The 22,050-nt window shown below is 38.4% G+C and overlaps 1 protein-coding gene across 2 annotated transcripts in view; it reads left to right on the forward strand.

The window, feature by feature from the left end:
• CFAP299 (cilia and flagella associated protein 299) overlaps positions 1-22,050 on the forward strand; it is a 697,822-nt gene that overhangs the window by 464,387 nt on the left and 211,385 nt on the right. The window lies entirely within an intron of this gene.

Here is a 22,050-nt window from a genome sequence, read left to right on the forward strand (position 1 = left end):
AAAAAAAGGGTAGTATTTTATGACACATGAAAATTATGACATTCAAATTTCAATGTCCATAAACAAGGTTTTATTGGCTCTATGTTTGTTCAATATTTTCAAAAATTTATTGAAATGGTCATAGTCATTTGTCTTTGAAATACTTTTATGGCTGCTTTCTGCTATGATGGCAGAGTTGAGTAGCTGCCACAGAACTGTATGGCCCGCAAAACCTCAAATACTTATCTGCCAATTTACAAGAGATGTTTGCTGGCCTCTGCTGTATATAGAGTATCTAGATTGATCAACTTCAAGAATATTTCAAAAGAAAGAAGTGTGGCAAAGAGTAGATGATGCAAGGGAATGGATATTGCTATCATTACGTAGGATTCACGATGTCCTGAAATGTATTAGATATTTACAAAATAATGTATTTAATATTTGTGGGTACATGCAGCTAGTATTGGGCTTTCCCAATGGCTCAGCATAAAGAATCTGCCTGCAATGCAGGAAACACAGAAGACACGGGTTTGATCCCTGGGTGGGGAAGATCCCCTGGAGGAAGTAATGGCAACACACTCTAGTATTCTTGCCTGGAGAATCCCTTGGACAGAGGAGCCTGCAAGGCTACAGTCCATGGGGTGGCAAAGACTTGGTCACGAATGAAGCGACTTAGCATGCCCGCAGGCAGCTAATAGTGATAACGCCTCAAGAATTCACACACCATGTTTTGAGTTCTAATCAACTTTAAAATAATGACAATGATTACTCAAACCACACCTAGAAATCGATACTGTTTTTCTTTTCTCATAATCATCATTGTATGGTTTTTCTTGTCTTATGATACATCGGTTTTTATAATCTTTCACCATTTTATATAAGACATTTGTTATTGTTGTTGTTTTGCAGTCACTAAGTTGTGTCCAGTTCTTGTGACCCAATGGACTAGAACCCTCCAAGCTTCCCTGTCCTTCACTATCTTCCAGAATTTGCTCAGAGTTTTTAGGTGGCTCAATGGTAAAAAATCTGCCTGCAATGCAGAAGATGTTAGAGACATGGGTTCAGTCCCTGGGTTGCAAAGATTCCCTGGAGAAGGAAATGGCCATCCACTCCAGTATTCTTTTCAAGGGTTCCATCCCTGGGTCAGGAAGATTCCCTGGGAGAGGAAATGGAAACCCACTCCAATATCCTTACCTGAAAAATTCCATGGACAGAGGAGCCTGGCAGACTATAGTCCATGGGCTCGCAAAGAGCTGGACACGACTGAGCAACTAAACACACACGCACACACATATAAGACATTAGACAGAATTTTTTAAAAAAGAGAAAGCAATATTATAATTAGAAATAAAATTCAGTTATTTGATAACTACTTAAAGCTCAGTTTTTTAAATATATTATTAATCAGTGAACTATTTCACATTCAAAATTCAGTAAAAAGTAATTTTAAAATTGTATTTCTCATGACTACAAACAATTGAATTTCTCACTAATGAGGATATCAGTGTTCCAGGAAGTCTTCTGTAAGAATTTTTGTTATTTTAATTTGTATTTATTTATTCAAAATAGTTACTCATTGCTAACTTATTTATGACAACCTTTTATTCTTTTACAGTGTTTTCCTAATGCCTTTAATCCTGAAAGCTTCAATAGTTTCTTACCAGTGCTAAGATGCCATTATTCATATTACTAGTTCAGTATTATATATTAGCAAGTTAATGTAGACATTCTTCATTATTAAAAAGTATTTCCTACTTTTTAACAGTCAGTTTTTGTTTTGTTTTGTTTTGTTTTCATATTCCCAATGTAAGTTGAATTAAACTGATGTTTCCTCATGGACTTACGTTTCCTAACACATTTATTACATAAAGGATAATTGTTTCTAAATGACTTCTTTTTTTAAAATTTAAATTTATTTATTTTAATTGGAGGCTAATTACTTTAAATGACTTAATTCTGTGGACCTAAATATAGCAATACAACCATAACAATATTTCCCTTTCAAAATTTATATTAACTTGATTGCAAAAAAAAATATGTCAGTCATATTACAGATGGTATATTTATTTTCTAAGGCTAGCAAAACAGAGAATTTTATATCAAAGATGGCCAGAAAGCAGATGCAAACTTTCTCAGATATGGATAAATTAAGGGTAAATTGTACTGGGCCCCCCCCCCCAAATGCCTATCATCTTCTAAATATTACAAAAGCAGGAAAGCACTATTAATATTTTTTGTATGATCCTGGGTTCTTGTGCTTAAAATTAACTTTGAAAGAGAAATGGTGAAGCTCACTCAAGTTATTTTGAAAAGCATATTTATATTTTTATAAAAAATGAAAATCACAACTACAAAAGAGACATAAAACTTGGTTTTTGTCATATTCATGCCTGAAACTTCTGATTTTTTTTTCAGTGCAGTTCAAATAACTTTCATTTCATAAATCTTTTCAAATGCCTCTTATGTGCTAGGCACTATGTTAGGTTCTGAAGGAGGAGGTAAAGTTGGTCAGTATGTAGACTTGACTCTCCAGATAGTTACAGTTCAACAATTAATGTAGAATTTTGACAGTTCTTACATGGCCAAATGTGTGTCAGATAAGATTATGAGAAACAAGATTTAGTGCGGTAGTGTGAGATCTGATTAAAGAGAAAAACTTGAATGCCATGGTGATTCTCTGAACTTCATTTGTCCTCATTTTGAGTAGAAGGTAGTTATGGTCATGAATGCATGCTAAGTCGCTTCAGTCATGTCCAACTCTTTGTGATCCTATGGACTATAGCCTTCCAGGCTCTCCTGTCCATGGGATTCTCCAGGCAAGAATACTGGAGTGGCTTGTCATGCCCTCTTTCAGGAGATCGTCCTGACCCAGGAATCAAACCCACGTCTCTTAAGTCTCTTGCTTTGGCAGACAGGGTTCTTTACCACTAGCATCACCTGGGAAGCCCAGTTATGATTATAATTGCACTTAAAAATCATAGAAGGAAAAACGTGGGCAAGATTGTCTCTTGTTTCATTTGTTTGGTTTTGTCATTTAATTTTTCTCCTTTCAACCACTGTTCTCACCTATGTGAAGAAATTAGGATAAAGATATCAAGTTAATAATATTGACTATTGTATATCCATGGCAATTTTGACACCACCATTATTTCATTTCTTCTTGGAATTGTTTTATTGTAGTTCTGTTGCTAGAGTATAGGACAAACTTTCCATAAACATAGACAACTGGAATTATTTGATGTCCGTGTTACAGGGATTTAACAAAAATAGAAATAATGATAATGTATACAACTTTTACACTGAATTTATTCACAAAATTAATTCAGTAACTTTATCCCATATTTATTTCTGATTTTCCATAATATTATTCACCTCAATATGGACCTACTCTCAAGTTTTTTTTTTCATTATATATATTAAAAAACTGTCTAGATTCATCACAGCAACTTTTTACTTGGGATTATGTTATGGGTAAGTTTGTCCACAACTGTAAACAGCCTCTTGACAAGTCTGGAAAGCATGTCCAAAGCCAGAGAAAAATTATTTAGCTTACCCTGATTTAGTTGGCTTTATGATTTTCATAAACTTTTCATAAAGCTAGACTGTCTTTTTAAATTTCCACATTGGTTCCTTTTTTATTTCTGCAGTGAAAATCTCCTTGGAAATCACTAACCTGAATTTTGATCTCTAGCATTTTTAGCAAAGTATGAAATAACCTCAAAGAGACAGTAGTGGTTATTACTCTTTGTATCAATTAGGGCTTCAATCAGAACAGCAAACTACAATGGGCATCATGGAATAATGGGACCTTACAATAATGGGACCTTAGGTCTTACACAGTTGTGAAAGAAGATGATGAGTAATTAAGTGTCTGGGAGGAAGATGAGCTGGATATAGACTAAAGAGAGATAGAACAAACTAGGACCCACCACCCCTAGTAACTATGTCCAACATATCTAACCTCACTGACATTCAAAGCCCACTAACCCCTAGGTAATTTCTAAACCTTGTGCAAATTTCTCTTTAGCCCTCCTTTAACCCAGAACTATCCAGGGAAGGGGGTTCTGAGACACAATTTCAACTTAGCTAGACTGAGATAGTACAAAACTACCACACTGCTCTTTAAAAAAAAAAAAAAAAAACAACCACATAATGTGTGTGAGTTGCTCAGTCATGTCTGACTCTTTGCGACCCCGTGGACTCTAGCCTGCTAGGCTCCTCTGTCCATGGGATTCTCCAGGCAAGAATACTGCAATGGGTTGCCAGTTCCTTCTCCAGGGCATCTTCCAGATATAGGGATCAAACACGAGTCTCCCCATTGTAGGCAGATTCTTTACCATCTGAGCCACCAAGGAAGGACAAAACTACCACACTGCTCTTTTTAAAAAAATCACATAATATACTTTCACTTATTTTACCATTATTTAATAAGCATTTACAGGTTTCCAAGCTCCTTGCTGGGGGCTTCTGAGGTCAGTGGTAAAGGCTCACCTGTCAATGCAGGAGACACAAGAACTGCAGATCGCAAAGAGCACACACAAGCTCCTTGTTAGCTGTTGAAGATAAAATTCTAAATAAGAATTCCCCATCTCCTCAAAATTCAACATTTTTTAGGGACACAGAAAAATGTAAGAAAATAAAAAAGTGTGAATAGAAGTACAGGTTAAAATGAGAGAGAATGGCAGAGACCTCCCCAAAGAGTTCACCAGAGAAGCCCTCCGTGGGCAACGAGGCATCTAAGCTAATACCTGATTGGTGGACAGACTTGATGGATGGGGGAAGAGACATGCAGGAAGGAAAGTAAAATGCGAAATGCCCCAGAACCAAGAGATATCGTGGTGTCTTGGGAGAACTGAGAAACGTTCAGGATAACTAGAATACCGAGACTTCAGGAGGAATGGGTAATCTGTGATGAACAAATTACTTTTTGGTGGTGGGGGAGAGGGAACTGTTACACATATAATTAATTTTTTTTTCCTGTCCCCATACTCATTTTGATAGTAATTCAGTTTTTGGAAGATAGTCATTTGAAAGTTCTTCTGATCCTGGATGAGTGCATTTTGATTAGTAGAACTGTCTCTCACAGCAGATGTTTTAGAAATATATCAAATAGAAACTGCATTTTATTTTAAAATCTCAATTTAAATTTGCCTAAAGAGTATAATATAAACAAGAGCATATGTTTAAGCAAATGTTTTTTCTTCTCTCTCCATATCCTCTTAGCAATAAGTCCTTTCCTTCTGGGTGGTCATTATGGTGGTCTTTGTTTTTATACAAAGGAAAATATAGGAGGACTCTCCTGTAAACTAAACCACAGTGGAATTTTGCTTAGAATTAGACTACTAAAGAAACCACAACCATGCATTACTTCCTGTGGTTATTATCAGCATGGTCATGATGTGCTACACTGTTCAAAACTGAAAAATTGATGTATTTGTATGGAAGAGGGAATAAAGAGAAAGCTTCACCTTAGATTCAAATACCCAAGGTATAAATATTAAAATGGATATTTACTGAAGTAGATGACTATCCATTATATACAGGGAAAAAAAAAGATTTTCTCTGTATCTACAATGATCAGCTCTATAAGGGACAAAACTTAATAATAAATATAAAATAATTAGACAAGTAAATAATAATTAGATAGCTTACCAAAAATATGGAGGTTCAAAATAATGTCATAAGCTCCAATCCAGTTTCCAGTGGAATTCTATGCAGTTTTAAAGATGATTTTAGTATTTCTTTTAGGTAATAGCCTATGTTAGGAGGCCATAGAGGATCTTACATAGTTAAAAAAAAAAAAAATCCCACAAATCTACAATATCTAATAATGTGATATTGGTACAGAAATAGATAAGCAGATTAATAGGGAGGAATAGAAAATACAAGAACAGAAATATGAATATCTTATGCATGTTTATGTGTGTTTGGGATTCAAATATAATAAAGTATCATTTTAAATCAATAGGTAAGTGGTTAATTGTTCTATAAATGGTGCTGGATTTTAACTTGGTATAAAACATAACAGTATGTTGCATATATTATATTTGATGCAATTCTGATCAATTCAGGTTAAGTTTAGAAGTCGAAAACCTACATTTCTTTTCTTGCAAGTTGATAAACTAAGATAACATGAAAAGCTTCCCACATATACATAGAAATGCTGAGGATGAAATATAAAAACCAAAAATTCCTCTCATGAATAAAAATCACAAGAAAGAAAGATACTTGAAATAAATAATATGTTTCCCTTTCTGCCTAGGACAGTCCTGCCGTCCAAGTGTAAGTGGACTTCCAAAAATATCTCGGTTTGGATGACTCCAGTAATTATAAACAGGAACTAGAAGCTCATGAACTATTAATGCACCTGGTCCTGGTGTCGGGGATAGAATGCTGTGGGAAGGGAGTTTGTAATTTTGATGTCAGTAAATTACAGCATAAATTTAATGCTCATAGAGGAATAGGAGATGAAGTCTTGAATCCACTGGAAGAGGGGAATTGGGGCCCTTGATGTCTGTACTATGGAGAATGATATACTTCTATGCTATTCTAGATCCCCTTTTAATAAAAGATTTATTATTCCAGGTGTTAGGAATGCCTGGCAGAGAGACCTTTGCTATGCCCCCTTTGGAAATTGTCTCAACTAAAGAAAGCCATTTCACCAAAGCACGGGGCTCCCAGTGACTAAGCAACATGGGTATAAGAGCCTGACCCTGTTTCTTCAGTGAAGAAATACCTATAAAGGGCCATTCCAACTCCAAAGCCACATGTAAGGTCAGGAGAGGCATTTAACATAACTGCATCACAGCTCAACTTCTCCACGGTCCAATCTTATTTCCTTCCTTTCCTTCCAGAGATGTTAATCCCAAGAGCATTCCTAACAAATGACTTGAGGACTAAACTCGTTTTCAGTCTGTATTTCAGAGAAACCAATCTGTGACATGTCTACGGGGTGGAAGATTGAATTAGAAGTTATTTAATCTTCTTGCCTAATGGCACAGGAAGGCTACCTGTTTTTTCCAAGATTCTGGATATTGTTGTTCAGTCACTAAGTCATGTCCAACCTCTGCGACCCCATGGACTACAGCACACCAGGCTTCCCTTTCCTTCAGTATCCCCCAGAGTTTGTTCAAACTCATGTCCATTGGGTCAGTAATGCTGCCCAGCCATCTCATTCTCTGCTGCCCACTTCTCCACCGAGCCGTCAGTGCTGAAGCCGAAGATCCAGTATGTTGGCAATCTGATGCAAAGATCCATGGGAAGGGGGAAAAATGACAATTTGAGAAATATTTGCTGAATGTGGACCTAGCCCATGTTGAGGTCAAAATTTACACCATCCATGTGGTTCAGGAAGCCTTATGCTTTGTAAAACGTATCAAGAAAATTCACTATAGATTAATTGGTAAACATAAATGTAATAAAGAAATAGAGTTGCAAGAATGTAAGATAGTTAGATTGAGAGTTTAAAATTCGTGTTTTTAAATGAACAGATTTAACAAATAAAATTGTGATCTACAAAGTCAAAGGCTTTGGCATAGTTAATAAAGCAGAAATAGATGTTTTTCTGGAATTCTCTTGCTTTTTCCATGATCCAGTGGATATTGGCAATTAGATCTCTGGTTCCTCTGCCTTTTCTGAAACCAGCTTAAACATCCGGAAATTCATGCTTCATGTATTGTTGAAGCCTGGCTTGGAGATTTTTGAGCATTATTTTACTAGTGTGTGAGATGAGTGCAATTGTGTGGTAGTTTGAGCATTCTTTGGCATTGCCTTTCTTTGGGATTGGAATGAAAACTGACCTTTTCCAGTCCTGTGGCCATTGCTGAGTTTTCCAAATTTGCTGGCATATTGAGTGCAGCACTTTCACAGCATCACCTTTCTGGATTTGAAATAGCTCAGCTGGAGTTCCATGATCTCCACTAGCTTTGCTCGTAGTGATGCTTTCTAAGGCCCACTTGACTTCACATTCCAGGATGTCTGGCTCTAGGTGAGTGATCACACCATCGTGCTTGTCTTGGTCATGAAGATCTTCTTTGTCCAGTTTTTCTGTGTATTCTTGCCACCTCTTCTTACTATCTTCTGCTTCTGTTAGGTCCATACCATTTCTGTCCTTTACTGAGTCCATCTTTGCATCAAATATTCCCTTGGTATCTCTAATTTTCTTGAAGAGATCTCTAGTCTTTCCTATTCTGTTGTTTTCCTCTATTTCTTGGCACTGATCACTGAGAACGGCTTTCTTATCTCTCCTTGCTATTCTTTGGAACTCTGCATTCAGATGCTTATATCTTTCCTTTTCTCCTTTGCTTTTCCTTCTCTTCTTTTCACAGCTATTTGTAAGGCCTCCCCAGACAGCCATTTTGCATTTCTTTTCCATGGGGATGGTCTTGATCCCTGTCTCCTGTACGATGTCACGAATCTCCCTCCATAGTTCATCAGGCACTCTATGTATCTGATCTACTCCCTTAAATCTATTTTTCACCTATATGAAGGTCAGGAAGCAACAGTTAGAACTGGACATGGAACAACAGACTGGTTCCAAATAGGAAAAGGAATACATCAAGGCTGTACATTGTCACCCTGCTTATTTAACTTACATGCAGAGTATATCAGGAGAAACACTGGGCTGGAAGAAGCACAAACTGGAATCAAGATTGCCAGGAGAAATATCAATAATCTCAGATATGCAGATGACACCACCCTTATGGCAGAAAGTGAAGAAGAACTAAAGGGCCTCTTGATGAAAGTGAAAGAGGAGAGTGAAAAAGTTGGCTTAAAGCTCAACATTCAGAAAACTAAGATTGTGACATCCGGTCCCATTACTTCATGGGAAATAGATGGGGAAACAGTGGAAACAGTCTCAGACTTTATTTTGGGGGGCTCCAAAATCACTGCAGATGGCGACTGCAGCCATGAAATTAAAAGACAATTACTCCTTGGAAGAAAAGTTATGACCAACCTAGATAGCATATTCAAAAGCAGAGACATTATTTTGCTAACACAGGTCCGTCTAGTCATGGCTATGGTTTTTCCAGTAGTCATGTGTGGATGTGAGAGTTGGACTGTGAAGAAGGCTGAGCACCGAAGAATTGATGCTTTTGAACTGTGGTGTTGGAGAAGACTCTTGAGAGTCCCTTGGACTGCAAGGAGATCCAACCAGTCCGTCCTAAAGGAGATCAGTCCTGGGTGTTCTTTGGAAGGACTGATGCTAAAGCTGAAACTCCAGTACTTTGGCCACCTCATGCGAAGAGTTGACTCATTGGAAAAGACTCTGATGCTGGGAGGGATTGGAGGCAGGAGGAGAAGGGGACGACAGAGGATGAGATGGCTGGATGGCATCACTGACTCGTTGGACATGAGTCTGTGTGAACTCCGGGAGTTGGTGATGGACAGGGAGGCCTAGCATGCTTGGATTCATGGGGTCACAAAGAGTTGGAAACCACTGAGTGACTGAACTGAACTGAACTGAACAGATAAAATAAGTGGGTCATCAGAAAGAATAAGAGAGTATACAAAATGTTAAATTTTAAAAGAACTAACATGAGCTTCTAAAACATAATAACAATACTGCAGTTAAAGGAAGTAAAAACCTCAAGGGACAGATAAAATAGCTTTAAATAAACGGAAGAGAAAATTAGTAATTCAGAAGATAAAATTCAAAAAATTATCTAGAATGCTAAGAGATATAAAACCTTATAATTAATAGAGTGATTATCACACACAGATGACAAAATGAGAAGTTGAGCACAAATCTACTATAAGTTTCAGAAGGACAGAATACAGAAAATGGGAGTGAAGCAGAATTTGAAAAAAATACTATCCAGAAGGCACAAGAGAGGGGTAAGGGATTCAGTTGAGTTCAGTCCCTCAGTCCTGTCTGACTCTTTGCTACTCCATGAACTGCAACATGCTAGGCCTCCCTGTCCATCACCAACTCCTGGAGTTCACCCAAAGAGATGTCCATTCAGTCAATGATGTCATCCAGCCATCTCATCCTCTGTCGTCCCCTTCTCTTCCTGTCCTCAATCTTTCCCAACATCAGGGTCTTTTCAAATGAGTCAGCTCTTCGCATTAGGTGGCCAAAATATTGGAGTTTCGGCTTCAACATCAGTCCTTCCAATGAACACCCAGGACTGATCTCCTTTAGGATGGACTGGTTGGATCTCCTTGCAGTCCAAGGGACTCTCAAGTGTCTTCTCCAACACCACAGTTCAAAAGCGTCAATTCTTCAGTGCTCAGCTTTCTTCACAGTCCAACTCTCACATCCATACATGACCACTGGAAAAACCATAGCCTTGACTAGATGGACCTTTGTTGACAAGGTAATGTCTCTGCTTTTTAATATGCTCTCTAGGTTGGTCATAACTTTCCTTCCAAGGAGTAAGTGTCTTTTAATTTCATGGCTGCAGTCACCATCTGCACTGATTTTGGAGCCCCCAAAAAGAAAGTCAGCCACTCTTTCCACTGTTTCCCCTACTATTTGCCATGAAGCGATGGGACCAGATGCCATGATCTTAGTTTTCTGAATGTTGAGCTTTAAGCCAACTTTTTCACTCTTCTCTTTCACTTTCATTAAGAGGCCCTTTAGTTCTTCTTCACTTTCTGCCATAAGGGTGGTGTCATCTGCACATCTGAGATTATTGATATTTCTCCCGACAATCTTGATTCCAGCTTGTGCTTCTTCCAGCCAAGCGTTTCTCATGATGTACTCTGCATATAAGTTAAATAAGCAGGGTGACAATGTACAGCCTGGATGTACACCTTTTCCCACTTGGAACCATTCTGTTGTGCCATGTCCAGTTATAACTGTTACTTCCTGCCCTGCATACAGGTTTCTCAAGAGGCAGGTTAGGTGGTCTGGTGTTCCCATCTCTTTCAGAATTTTCCACAGTTTGTTGTGATCCACACTGCCAAAGGCTTTGGCATAGTCAATAAAACAGAAATAGATGCTTTTCTGGAACTGTCTTGCTTTTCTGATGATCCAGCTGATGTTGTCGATTTGATCTCTGGTTCCTCTGTCTTTTCTAAAACCAGCTTGAACATCAGGAAGTTCATGGTTCACATATTGCTGAAGCCTGGCTTGGAGAATTTTGAGCATTACTTTACTAGCATGTGAGATGAGTGCAATTGTGCAGTAGTTTGAACATTCTTTGGCATTGCCTTTCTTTGGGATTGGAATGAAAACTGACCTTTTCTAGTCCTGTGGCCACTGCTGAGTTTTCCAAATTTGCTGACATATTGAGTGCAGCACTTTCATAGCATCATCTTTCAGGATTTGAAATAGCTCACTGAAATTCCCTTACCTCCACTAGGTTTGTTTGTAGTGATGCTCCCTAAGGCCCACTTGACTCCAAACTTAAGTAAATTTCAGTTAATTAGACTCAAATACAAAATGTCATTTCTAGCATATTATCTGGAACTCACAAAATTCCAAATTCATGATAAACTTTTTGTTGTTGTTGTTTGGTTCTTGCTTGGTTTCAATTTGTGTGGTATAATAAAGAGAGCAAAAGAATTGTAGTCAAAATGCCTAAAGAAGTCACAAAGTCTTTTAGAACCTCAATCTCACCCTCTGTAAAGGAGAAATGGTACTCCTGTCTGATTTAACTTTGTGTGTATTTGTGTGTATGTATGCATGTCTGAGAGCCATATAGAAATGTCAAAGTGTTTATTAGCTGCAATTACAACATAAATCACACAAAACTGTTGATAGTATTTGGCCATTGCCAGTGATTTCTTGTTTCAGCTGTGCAGAGAGGATGAAATTTAGTTATCTTACACACTTAAAAATGATCAAATTATTTCCTGTATATATAGTATACATCTGTATAAGTAGAATCTTCTACCTAAATAAAGCTCAGCATTCTAGTGTAACATATATTTTCCTTGTAAAAGTTACAGCCATTTTCTTATTGTCTTTTGATCTCTTTTGTTGTTGACATTCTATTGTGGACATTTTAACTTTTCAAAATAATTGCTTTTCTTTGGTAGATGATTTAGATTTTTCTGTAAGTTGTTTTGAATCTTTTCTCTTTGTTCTTGGTATTATATACTTTTCCCTGCACTGTGTCCAAGTGACAGTTTATTTTCATTTATCCAGGTTTAACTCATTACACATCTCAAGATTCATTACTTTTACCTATTCAAAAGAGTTCTGACTATTGCGCTTTAAATGTTTTATTTTTTAAAACTATAGTTCAATTTACAATATTATATTAATTTAAGGTATATGACATAGTGATTCAGAATTGCTATAGACTATACTTCATTTACATTTGTTTTAATGGTTGGTTATTAAAGAGATTATATTCCCTTTGCTTAGGTTATTTATCTTATACATAGTAGTTTGCACCTCTTGATCCCTTAAAAGATGATGCTGTGAAAGTGCTGCACTCAATATGCCAGCAAATTTGGAAAACTCAGCAGTGGCCACAGGACTAGAAAAGGTCAGTTTTCATTCCAATCCCAAAGAAAGGCAATGCCAAAAAATGCTCACACTACCGCACAATTGCACTCATCTCACATGCTAGTAAAGTAATGCTCAAAATTCTCCAAGCCAGGCTTCAGCAATACGTGAACCGTGAACTCCCTGATGTTCAAGCTGGTTTTAGAAAAGGCAGAGGAACCAGGGATCAAAATGCCAACATCTGCTGGATCATCAAAAAAGCAAGACAGTTCCAGAAAAGCATCTATTTCTGCTTTATTGACTATGCCAAAGCCTTTGGCAGTGTGAATCACAACAAACTGTGGAAAATTCTGAAAGAGATGGGAATACCAGACCACCTAACCTGCCTCTTGAGAAACCTGTATGCAGGGCAGGAAGCAACAGTTATAACTGGACATGGCACAACAGAATGGTTCCAAGTGGGAAAAGGTGTACATCCAGGCTGTATATTGTCACCCTGCTTATTTAACTTATATGCAGAGTACATCATGAGAAACGCTTGGCTGGAAGAAGCACAAGCTGGAATCAAGATTGTCGGGAGAAATATCAATAATCTCAGATATGCAGATGACACCACCCTTATGGCAGAAAGTGAAGAACTAAAGGGCCTCTTGATGAAAGTGAAAGAGGAGAGTTAAAAAGTTGGCTTAAAGCTCAACATTCAGAAAACTAAGATCATGGCATCTGGTCCCATCGCTTCATGGCAAATAGTAGGGGAAACAGTGGAAAGAGTGGCTGACTTTCTTTTTGGGGGCTCCAAAATCAGTGCAGATGGTGACTGCAGCCATGAAATTAAAAGACACTTACTCCTTGGAAGGAAAGTTATGACCAACCTAGAGAGCATATTAAAAAGCAGAGACATTACCTTGTCAACAAAGGTCCATCTAGTCAAGGCTATGGTTTTCCAGTGGTCATGTATGGATGTGAGAGTTGGACTGTGAAGAAAGCTGAGCACCAAAGAACTGATGCTTTTGAACTGTGGTGTTGGAGAAGACTCTTGAGAGTCCCTTGGACTGCAAGGAGATCCAGCCAGTCCGTTCTAATGGAGATCAGCCCTGGGTGTTCATTGGAAGGACTGATGTTGAAGCTGAAACTCCAATCCTTTGGCCACCTGATGCGAAGAGCCGACTCATATGAAAAGACCCTGATGTTGGGAAAGATTGAGGACAGGAGGAGAAGGGGACGACAGAGGATGAGATGGCTGGATGGCATGACCGACTGAATGGACATGGGTTTGGGTGGACTCCGGGAGTTGGTGATGGACAGTGAGGCCTGGAGTACTGTGGTTCATGGGGTTGCAGAGTCGGACATGACTGAGCAACTGAACTGAACTGACTTATTTTGGAAAAGACCCTGATGCTGGGAAAGATTGACAGCAAAAGGAAAAGGGTGCAGCAGAGAATGAGCTAGATAGCATCGCCAACTCAAAGGACATGTATTTGAGCAACTGCTGGAGACAGTTGAAGACAGAGGAACCTGGCGTGCTGCAGTCCATGTGGTCGCAAATAGTCGGACACCACTTAGTGACTGAACAACAACTGAAATTATTTCAGATCTCATCAAATTTTGCTTTGCAAATTCCTGTAAAACCATTGCCTCATTCCTATGTAACTCCTTGAGTTAATGTATGGCAAAACCAATACAATATGTAAAGTAAAAAAAAAAAATTGTTTAATAAATCTATAAAAAAAAAAAAGAATCTTAAACAGAGAGTCATCTTGTTAAAAATTGTGTGTATGTAGATATTTTAAAAGAGTAGATTTTAGATTTTACCTTTTAGTGCTTCCCTGGTGGCTCAATCAATAAAGTGTCTGCCTGCAAGGTGGGAGACTCGGCTTTGATTCTTGTGTTGGGAAGATCCACTGGAGAAGGAAAAGGCAGCCCACTCCAGTACTCTTGCCTGGAAAATCCCATGGATCGCGGAGCCTGGTAGGCTACAGTCCATGTGGTCGCGAAGAGTCCAACATGACTGAGGACTTCAATTTCACTTTCACTTTCATGAGGCAGTATTAGCTCTGCTTTATGGATGAAGAAACTGAGGTTTAGAGAAGCTGAGTTACTTTTAAGCAACTATGAATCCTGTTGCAGTTTTATAACCCCTAAGTGATGTAATAAGGGCAATAACAGGCTTAGTATTATTTTCAGTATTGAATTGTATCCTGTTATGACTTTCATCCCCGGACTTATTGCTTTATTATTGGATGACTTTCATTCTTTTGAAGAACTCAAATTGATTTTTCCATTTACCATTTATCAAACACAACTCTTTGTATCAAAATAGAATCTTTCTTTTGTTTCACTATTTAGTTATCATTTCCTTTTAATTACTTTCTATATATCTTTAGTCCAATAAATTAATATTAGCATTGATATTTTAAGGCTTGTGCCATAATTTCAAGTAGAATGCAGTATTTCTGATTGTACACAGTTTGTTTGCCTCGGACATGAAAAATATATTTCGTACTTTCAGTTTGGCAAGTTAGAGATTTTTAGTAAGTGCAGTCCAGAGTACCATCAACATAAATGGAATCCATTTTTTCCCTTCAAGAAAGCTGAATCATCAGTAACAAAACTTTAAAAATGCTACCTAACATTCTAAATCACAGGTTTTTAAAAGCATAGAGATTTCCACACACATTCCCAGAAGCTGAAAACACATCTTTAATACCCCCGAGAAGTAGGAAGGTATCACCTAACAGCGATTTGTGTCTGCTTACTGTCTTAAATAAACAGACACACTTCACTTTCACTTTCACTTTTAAATGGATTTCCCTGGTGGCTCAGAGGTTAAAGTGTCTGCCTGGAATGCAGGAGACCAGGGTTTGATCCCTGTGTCGGGAAGATCCCCTGGAGAAGGAAATGGCAACCCACTCCAGTACTCTTGCCTGGAGAATCCCATGGAGGGAGGAGCCTGGTAGGCTACAGTCCATGGGGTCTCAAAGAGTCAGACACAACTAAGCGACTTCACTTTCACTTTCTTTCACTGTTTTAAGTATAAATGGCTTAAATGGCTAAAGTTAAGTGGTTGTACAATCTCTTACAAGAATAAAATCAGTGGAAATATAAAAAATTCAGTCAATCTAGATGATATTTTATTCATGTCTACTGAAAAAAACATTTGATTTTATAAAATATCTGGATGTTCCATTCTATATAAAAACTAGCTTGAAGTTACTAGTAGCAGTGTTAAAGGTAGATTCATATTTGAAATATGAAAATAAGTTTATTATTCACAGACCTATTTTATTTGCTTTGCCTAAGTAGGTCCAACTTTTAACCATTACAAGTATATAGAAAACCACCATTTTTGTTATGTTAAATTCAAAGAGTTTTTTTAACTGAATACATCATATAGAATTTCCTTCTGTTGATTCATTTTAGTTCAACACATAATTTAAGTGTCTACTCTGTACCAGATGGCTTTGTTAGATTCTGGGTCCAAGGGTCCAAGACAGAGATACCAAGAAGAATAAAACTGATTGCAAACATCTTCCCATTTAAGGGGAATATAGACATGCAAATAGCCAGATATAGATAGAATGAAGTATGCCTTGAATAGAACTACAAATAACAAATGCTGTGGTTGCTCAGATTAATGCTGAGAGGATTCAAGTAAAGCTTTTGGCAGAGAGAGACATTTGAATTTGATGTATGATGTACAGCAATGCTTTCCAAAGGTAGAGATTAAGTAGGTAAGCAGAACAGATTAGGTAACCTTACGTTAAGCCTTTGAAAGAGGTCAATATAGTCGGTTACAAGAAAAAAAAATAAGTTTTTTTTGTGTGTGATTTTCTTGAAGTAATGTATGCGTGCATGCTCGGTCACTACAGTCATGTCCAACTCTTTGCAACCTTATGGACTGTATCCTGCCAGGCTTTTCTGTCCATGGGATTCTCCAGGCAAGAAAACTGGAGTGGGTTGATCATGCCCTCCTCCAGGGGATCTTCCTGACCCAGGGATCGAACTAGCATAGGCAGGCGGATTCTTTACTACTAACACCATCTCGGAAGCCCCATAATGATGTGTACCTATTGTCAATTGCTTACCAGATACCTGACATTTCACTTTGGCTTAATAAGAGTTATTTCATTTGATAAATTTATAGTACGAGATATTATAAAAGAGGTATTACTATCCTATTTTACTGATTCACTAACTGAGGCTTAGTGAGTCTGTTATAGAATTTTACTGAGGGTGACAAAATTTATTAGTAGAATCAGACACCACTGAGCAACTAACGCTTTCACTTTTGTATTAGATTTATATTGCTGTGCAACACATTACCATGAACTTAGCAGCTAAATTTCCATTTATTATCTCACAGTCTTATAGGTCATAAGTACATGCCCAGCTTAGTCTACAGTTCAGGGTCTTACCAAGCCTGGTTCTTACCTGAAGCCTGAGGACCTCCTCCAAGCTCATTTGTTGTTCAGTTCAGTTCAGTTGCTCAATTGTGTCTGACTCTTTGCAACCCCATGAACTGCAGCACACCAGGTTTACCTGTCCATCACCAAGTCCCAGAGCTTGCTCAAACTCATGTCAATCAAGTTGGTAATGCCATCCAACCATCTCATCCTCTGTCATCCACTTCTCCTTCCCTCAAATCTTTCCCAGCATCAAGGTCTTTTCCAATGAGTCAGTTCTTTGCATCCGGTGGCCAAAGTATTGGAGTTTCAGCTTTAGCATCAGTCCTTCCAAAGAATATTCAGGACTGATTTCGTTTAGGATGGACTGGTTTGATCTCCTTGCAGTCCAAGGGACCCTCAAGAGTCTTCTCCAACACCATGGTTCAAAAGCATCAGTTCTTTGGCACTCTCCTTAGCTTAAAGTACAAACATTTCATCATCCAAATCATCTTAATGAAGGTACAGATGAGGTTTCTACTGTAATCCATAAATACAACTAGGACATACTGCCCTCCCTCCGTGGACTTGTTAAAGTGAATAGAAAAGTAGTGTGTTCACAACATTCCCAATGTATCTGATGAGACAAATGTATCAGATGATAGCTGTAAAAATTCTGGCTCAAAAGAAGAGAAATGGAAGGTCAAACTGGGTCACTGGTCCAAAGCAGTTCTATAATCTGGAGTTTCTTGACTACTTTGTTAAAGGTTGTGAATAATTCTCTGTGGTCTTCATTCCACTCTCCTGGCTCTATGTTTCATTGCCTAAGTCATTCTTTTTATGAAAAGAAGTTTGCAGATGAGTAGTTAATCCACCTGCTTATTCGCAGTAGAATTTCCATTACGGGAGGGTGGTGATCCCACAGCCTCCTTTCATTTTGTACTTCTTCTGTCCTTTGGAGAAGGGAATGGCAACCCACTCCAGTATTCTTGCCTGGAGAATTCCATGGACAGAGGGGCCAGATGGGCCACAGTCCATGGGGTCACAAAGAGTCAGACACAGCTGAGCAACTAAGCACATCACTGTCCTTTACACCAAGCTTGAAATGTTTGTATTACTAGAACTTTTTCAAGGACTTTAGGGCCTTCCATGGATTTGCATGACATTGACTCCATTTAGACAAAAGTCATATTTACAAACCTTTCTGAGATAACTCCTTTCTCTTTGGCTTCTCTTTGTAGAGGTCCTCTAGTTTGGTTGAAATGTGTGAGACAACTGATCTCTTAAAATAGCCATAATTTAAACACAGTCCTCTTTTGCTCTGGAGCTCCTTCTTTTAATGTTAGGTTATACTGCCATCTTCTAGAGTTATTTTTGAGGCATATTTTGTAATGATAGCTTACAGTGAACCATGTCAGATTTGTGATCTCTGAAGAAAATTTAGCTTCAGGATCAGGGACCAGGCTTGACCAGTCAGGGCTCTTGTGTGGTAGAAGTTTTATTACAGCGAAAAAGGACAGAAAAAGCTTCTAACATAGACATCAGAAGGCAGAGAGTGCCCCCTTCACTAGTCTTAGCAAGGGAGCTATATACTTTTTCAATTGGTTATTATAGTAAATCAAAAGAATGTTTCAAGGTTGTAAAGGTCTTACCAGACCCATTCCCACAATTTACATTTTAAGATGACAGGATTAGAACAATAGAAAGATCTTACCAGACTAACTCCTACAATATACTTTTTAAGATGACAGGATTGGGCAGAAGTTTCTCAATAAGGAGAAACATGTCCTCAAGCAGGATACACTGTTGTTATATAATCCTTGCTACAGAGTTCAAGCTGAGTTGTTTTGTTGTATACTCATAGCTCTGGGTTTAAAGTAAAAAAAAAAATGTTTTATGTGACTAAGACTAAGGAGTGTAGAAAAAATAGTTTGTCCTTTTCTCCCCCTTGAGAACCCCAGACCCCTTTCTCCTCCTGGGCGACCCCAGACTTCTTATCATCTACCTAAGAATTGCTGACTGTATAGAGATTCTCCATCTTTGGCTGCAAAGAATACAATCAATCTGATTTTGGTGTTGACCATCTGGTGATGTCCATGTGTGGAGTCTTCTCTTGTTTTGCTGAAAGAGGGTGTTTGCTATGACCAGTGCATTCTCTTGGCAGAACTCTATTAGCCTTTGCCCTGCTTCATTCTTACTCCAAGGCCAAATTTGCCTGTTACTCCAGGTGTTTCTTGACTTTCTACTTTTGCATTCCAATTCCCTATAATAAATAGGACATCTTTTTTGGGGTGTTAGTTCTAGAAGGTCTTGTAGGTCTTCATAGAACAGTTCAACTTCAGCTTCTTCAGGGTTACTGGTCAGGGCATAGACTTGGATTACTGTGATACTGAATGGTTTGCCTTGGAAACAAATAGAGATCATTCTGTCGTTTTTGAGATTGCATCCAAGTACTGCATTTTGGACTCTTTTGTTGACTATGATGGCTACTCCATTTCTTCGAAGGGATTCCTCCCCACAGTAGTAGATATAATGGTCATCTGAGTTAAATTCACCCATTCCAATCCACCTTAGTTCACTGATTCCTAGAATGTCGACGTTCACTCTTGCCATCTCCCGTTTGACCACTTCCAATTTGCCTTGATTTAAGGACCTAACATTCTAGGTTCCTATGCAGTGTTGCTCTTTACAGCATTGGACCTTGCTTCTATCACCTGTCACATCCAGAACTGTATGTTTTTTTTGCTTTGGCTTCATCCCTTCATTCTTCCTGGAATTAGGGATGAAGAATTGACTCTGTCAGTAACTTAATATGTTCAAGCCAGAATTGATGTATATGCTTTTTCAAAGTATCAAGCACAGGTCAAATTTATTTACCTCCCACCAGTAAAGAGATAAATCCATATTTGCTAAGAAATATATGTATTTGATACAGAAGCATTTTACACATATAAACATTAATTTCAATACTGGATGATGGAGTTAATATAACTAAATTTGTTATCCTACTCAATCAGTTCAATTGAATATAATCTATTACATGATCTCAACCAATTAAAAGCATTTTGGTACATTGTGTACATCTTTTCAGTTTGTATTATTAGTTAGAAGCTTATTTGAGTAATAATAACTGGTAAATTATAACATATTTTTAAAAATCTCACTAGAGCATCTAGGCTGACTGTAAGCATCCAGGTCTGACTGGTAGAGACCATGTTCCTTCAATGTTGTTGCTCAGTTCAGTTCAGTTGCTCAGTCATGTCAGACTCTCTGTGACCCCATGAATCACAGCATGCCAGGCCTCCCTGTCCATCACCATATCCTGGAGTTCACTCAAACTCACATCCATCGAGTCTATGATGCCGTCCAGCCATCTCAACCTCGGTCGTCCCCTCTTCCTCCTGCCCCCAATCCCTCCCAGCATCAGAGTCTTTTCCAATGAGTCAACTCTTCGCATGAGGTGACCAAAGTACTGGAGTTTCAGCTTTAGCATCATTCCTTCCAAAGAAATCTCAGGGCTGATCTTCAGAATGGACTGGTTGGATCTCCTTGCAGTCCAAGGGTCTCTCAAGAGTCTTCTCCAACACCACAGTTCAAAAGCATCAATTCTTCGTCGCTCAGCCTTCTTCACAGTCCAACTCTCACATCCATACACGACCACAGGAAAAACCATAGCCTTGACTAGACGGACCTTAGTCAACAAAGTAATGTCTCTGCTTTTGAATATGCTATCTAGGTTGGTCATAACTTTTCTTCCAAGGAGTAAGCGTCTTTTAATTTCATGGCTGCAGTCACCATCTGCAGTGACTTTGGAGTGCAAGAAAATAAAATCTGACACTGTTTCCACTGTTTCCCCAAATATATCCCATGAAGTGATGGGACCAGATGCCATGATCTTCGTTTTCTGAATGTTAAGCTTTAAGCCAACTTTTTCACTCTCCTCTTTCACTTTCATGAAGAGGCCTTTCAGTTCCTCTTCACTTTCTGCCATAAGGGTGGTGTCATCTGCATATCTGAGGTGACTGATATTTCTCCTGGCAATCTTGATTCCAACTTGTGTTTCTTTCAGTCCAGTGTTTATCCTGATGTACTCTGCATATAAGTTAAATAAGCAGGGTAACAATATACAGCCTTGATGCACTCCTTTTCCTATTTGGAACCAGTCTGTTGTTCCATGTCCAGTTCTAACTGTTGCTTCCTGACCTGTACACAGATTTCTCAAGAGGCAGGTCAGGTGGTCTGGTATTCCCATCTCTTTCAGAATTTCCCACAGTTTATTGTGATCCAGTCAAAGGCTTTGGCATAGTCAATAAAGCAGAAATAGATGTTTTTCTGCAACTCTCTTGCTTTTCCATGATCCAGCAGATGTTGGCAATTTGATCTCTGGTTCCTCTGCCTTTTCTAAAACCAGCTTGAACATCAGGAAGTTCATGGTTCACGTATTGCTGAAGCCTGGCATGGAGAATTTTGAGCATTACTTTGCTAACATGTGAGATGAGTGCAATTGTGTAGTAGTTTGTGCATTCTTGGCACTGCCTTTCTTTGGAACTGGAGTGAAAACTGAATCCTGTGGCCACTGCTGAGTTTTCCAAATTTGCTGGCATATTGAGTGCAGCACTTTCACAGCATCATCTTTCAGGATTTGAAATAGCTCCACTGGAATTCCATCACCTCCACTAGCTTTGTTCATAGTGATGCTTTCTAAGGCCCACTTGACTTCACATTCCAGGGTGTCTGGCTCTAGATGAGTGATCACACCATTGTGATTATCTGGGTCGTGAAGATCTCTTTTGAACGGTTCTTCTGTGTATTTTTGCCACCTCTTCTTAATATCTTCTGCTTCTGTTAGGTCCATACCATTTCTGTCCTTTATCGAGCCCATCTTTGCATGAAATGTTCTCTTGGTATCTCTAATTTCCTTGAAGAGATCTCTAGTCTTTCCCATTCTGTTCTTTTCCTCTATTTCTTTGCATTGATCGCTGAGGAAAGCTTTCTTATCTCTTCTTGCTATTCTTTGGAACTCTGCATTCAGATGCTTATATCTTTCCTTTTCTCATTTGCTTTTTGCCTCTCTTCTTTTCATAGCTATTATTAAGGCCTCCCCAGACAGCCATTTTGCTTTTTTGCATTTCTTTTCCATGGGGATGGTCTTGATCCCTGTCTCCTGTACAATGTCACGAACCTCAGTCCATAGTTCATCAGGCACTCCATCTATCAGATCTAGGCCCTTAAATCTATTTCTCACTTCCACTGTATAATCATAAGGGATTTGATTTAGGTCATATC

Source organism: Ovis aries, chromosome 6 (genome assembly GCF_016772045.2).
Source record: "Ovis aries strain OAR_USU_Benz2616 breed Rambouillet chromosome 6, ARS-UI_Ramb_v3.0, whole genome shotgun sequence".
NCBI classification, from domain to species: Eukaryota; Metazoa; Chordata; class Mammalia; order Artiodactyla; family Bovidae; genus Ovis; species Ovis aries.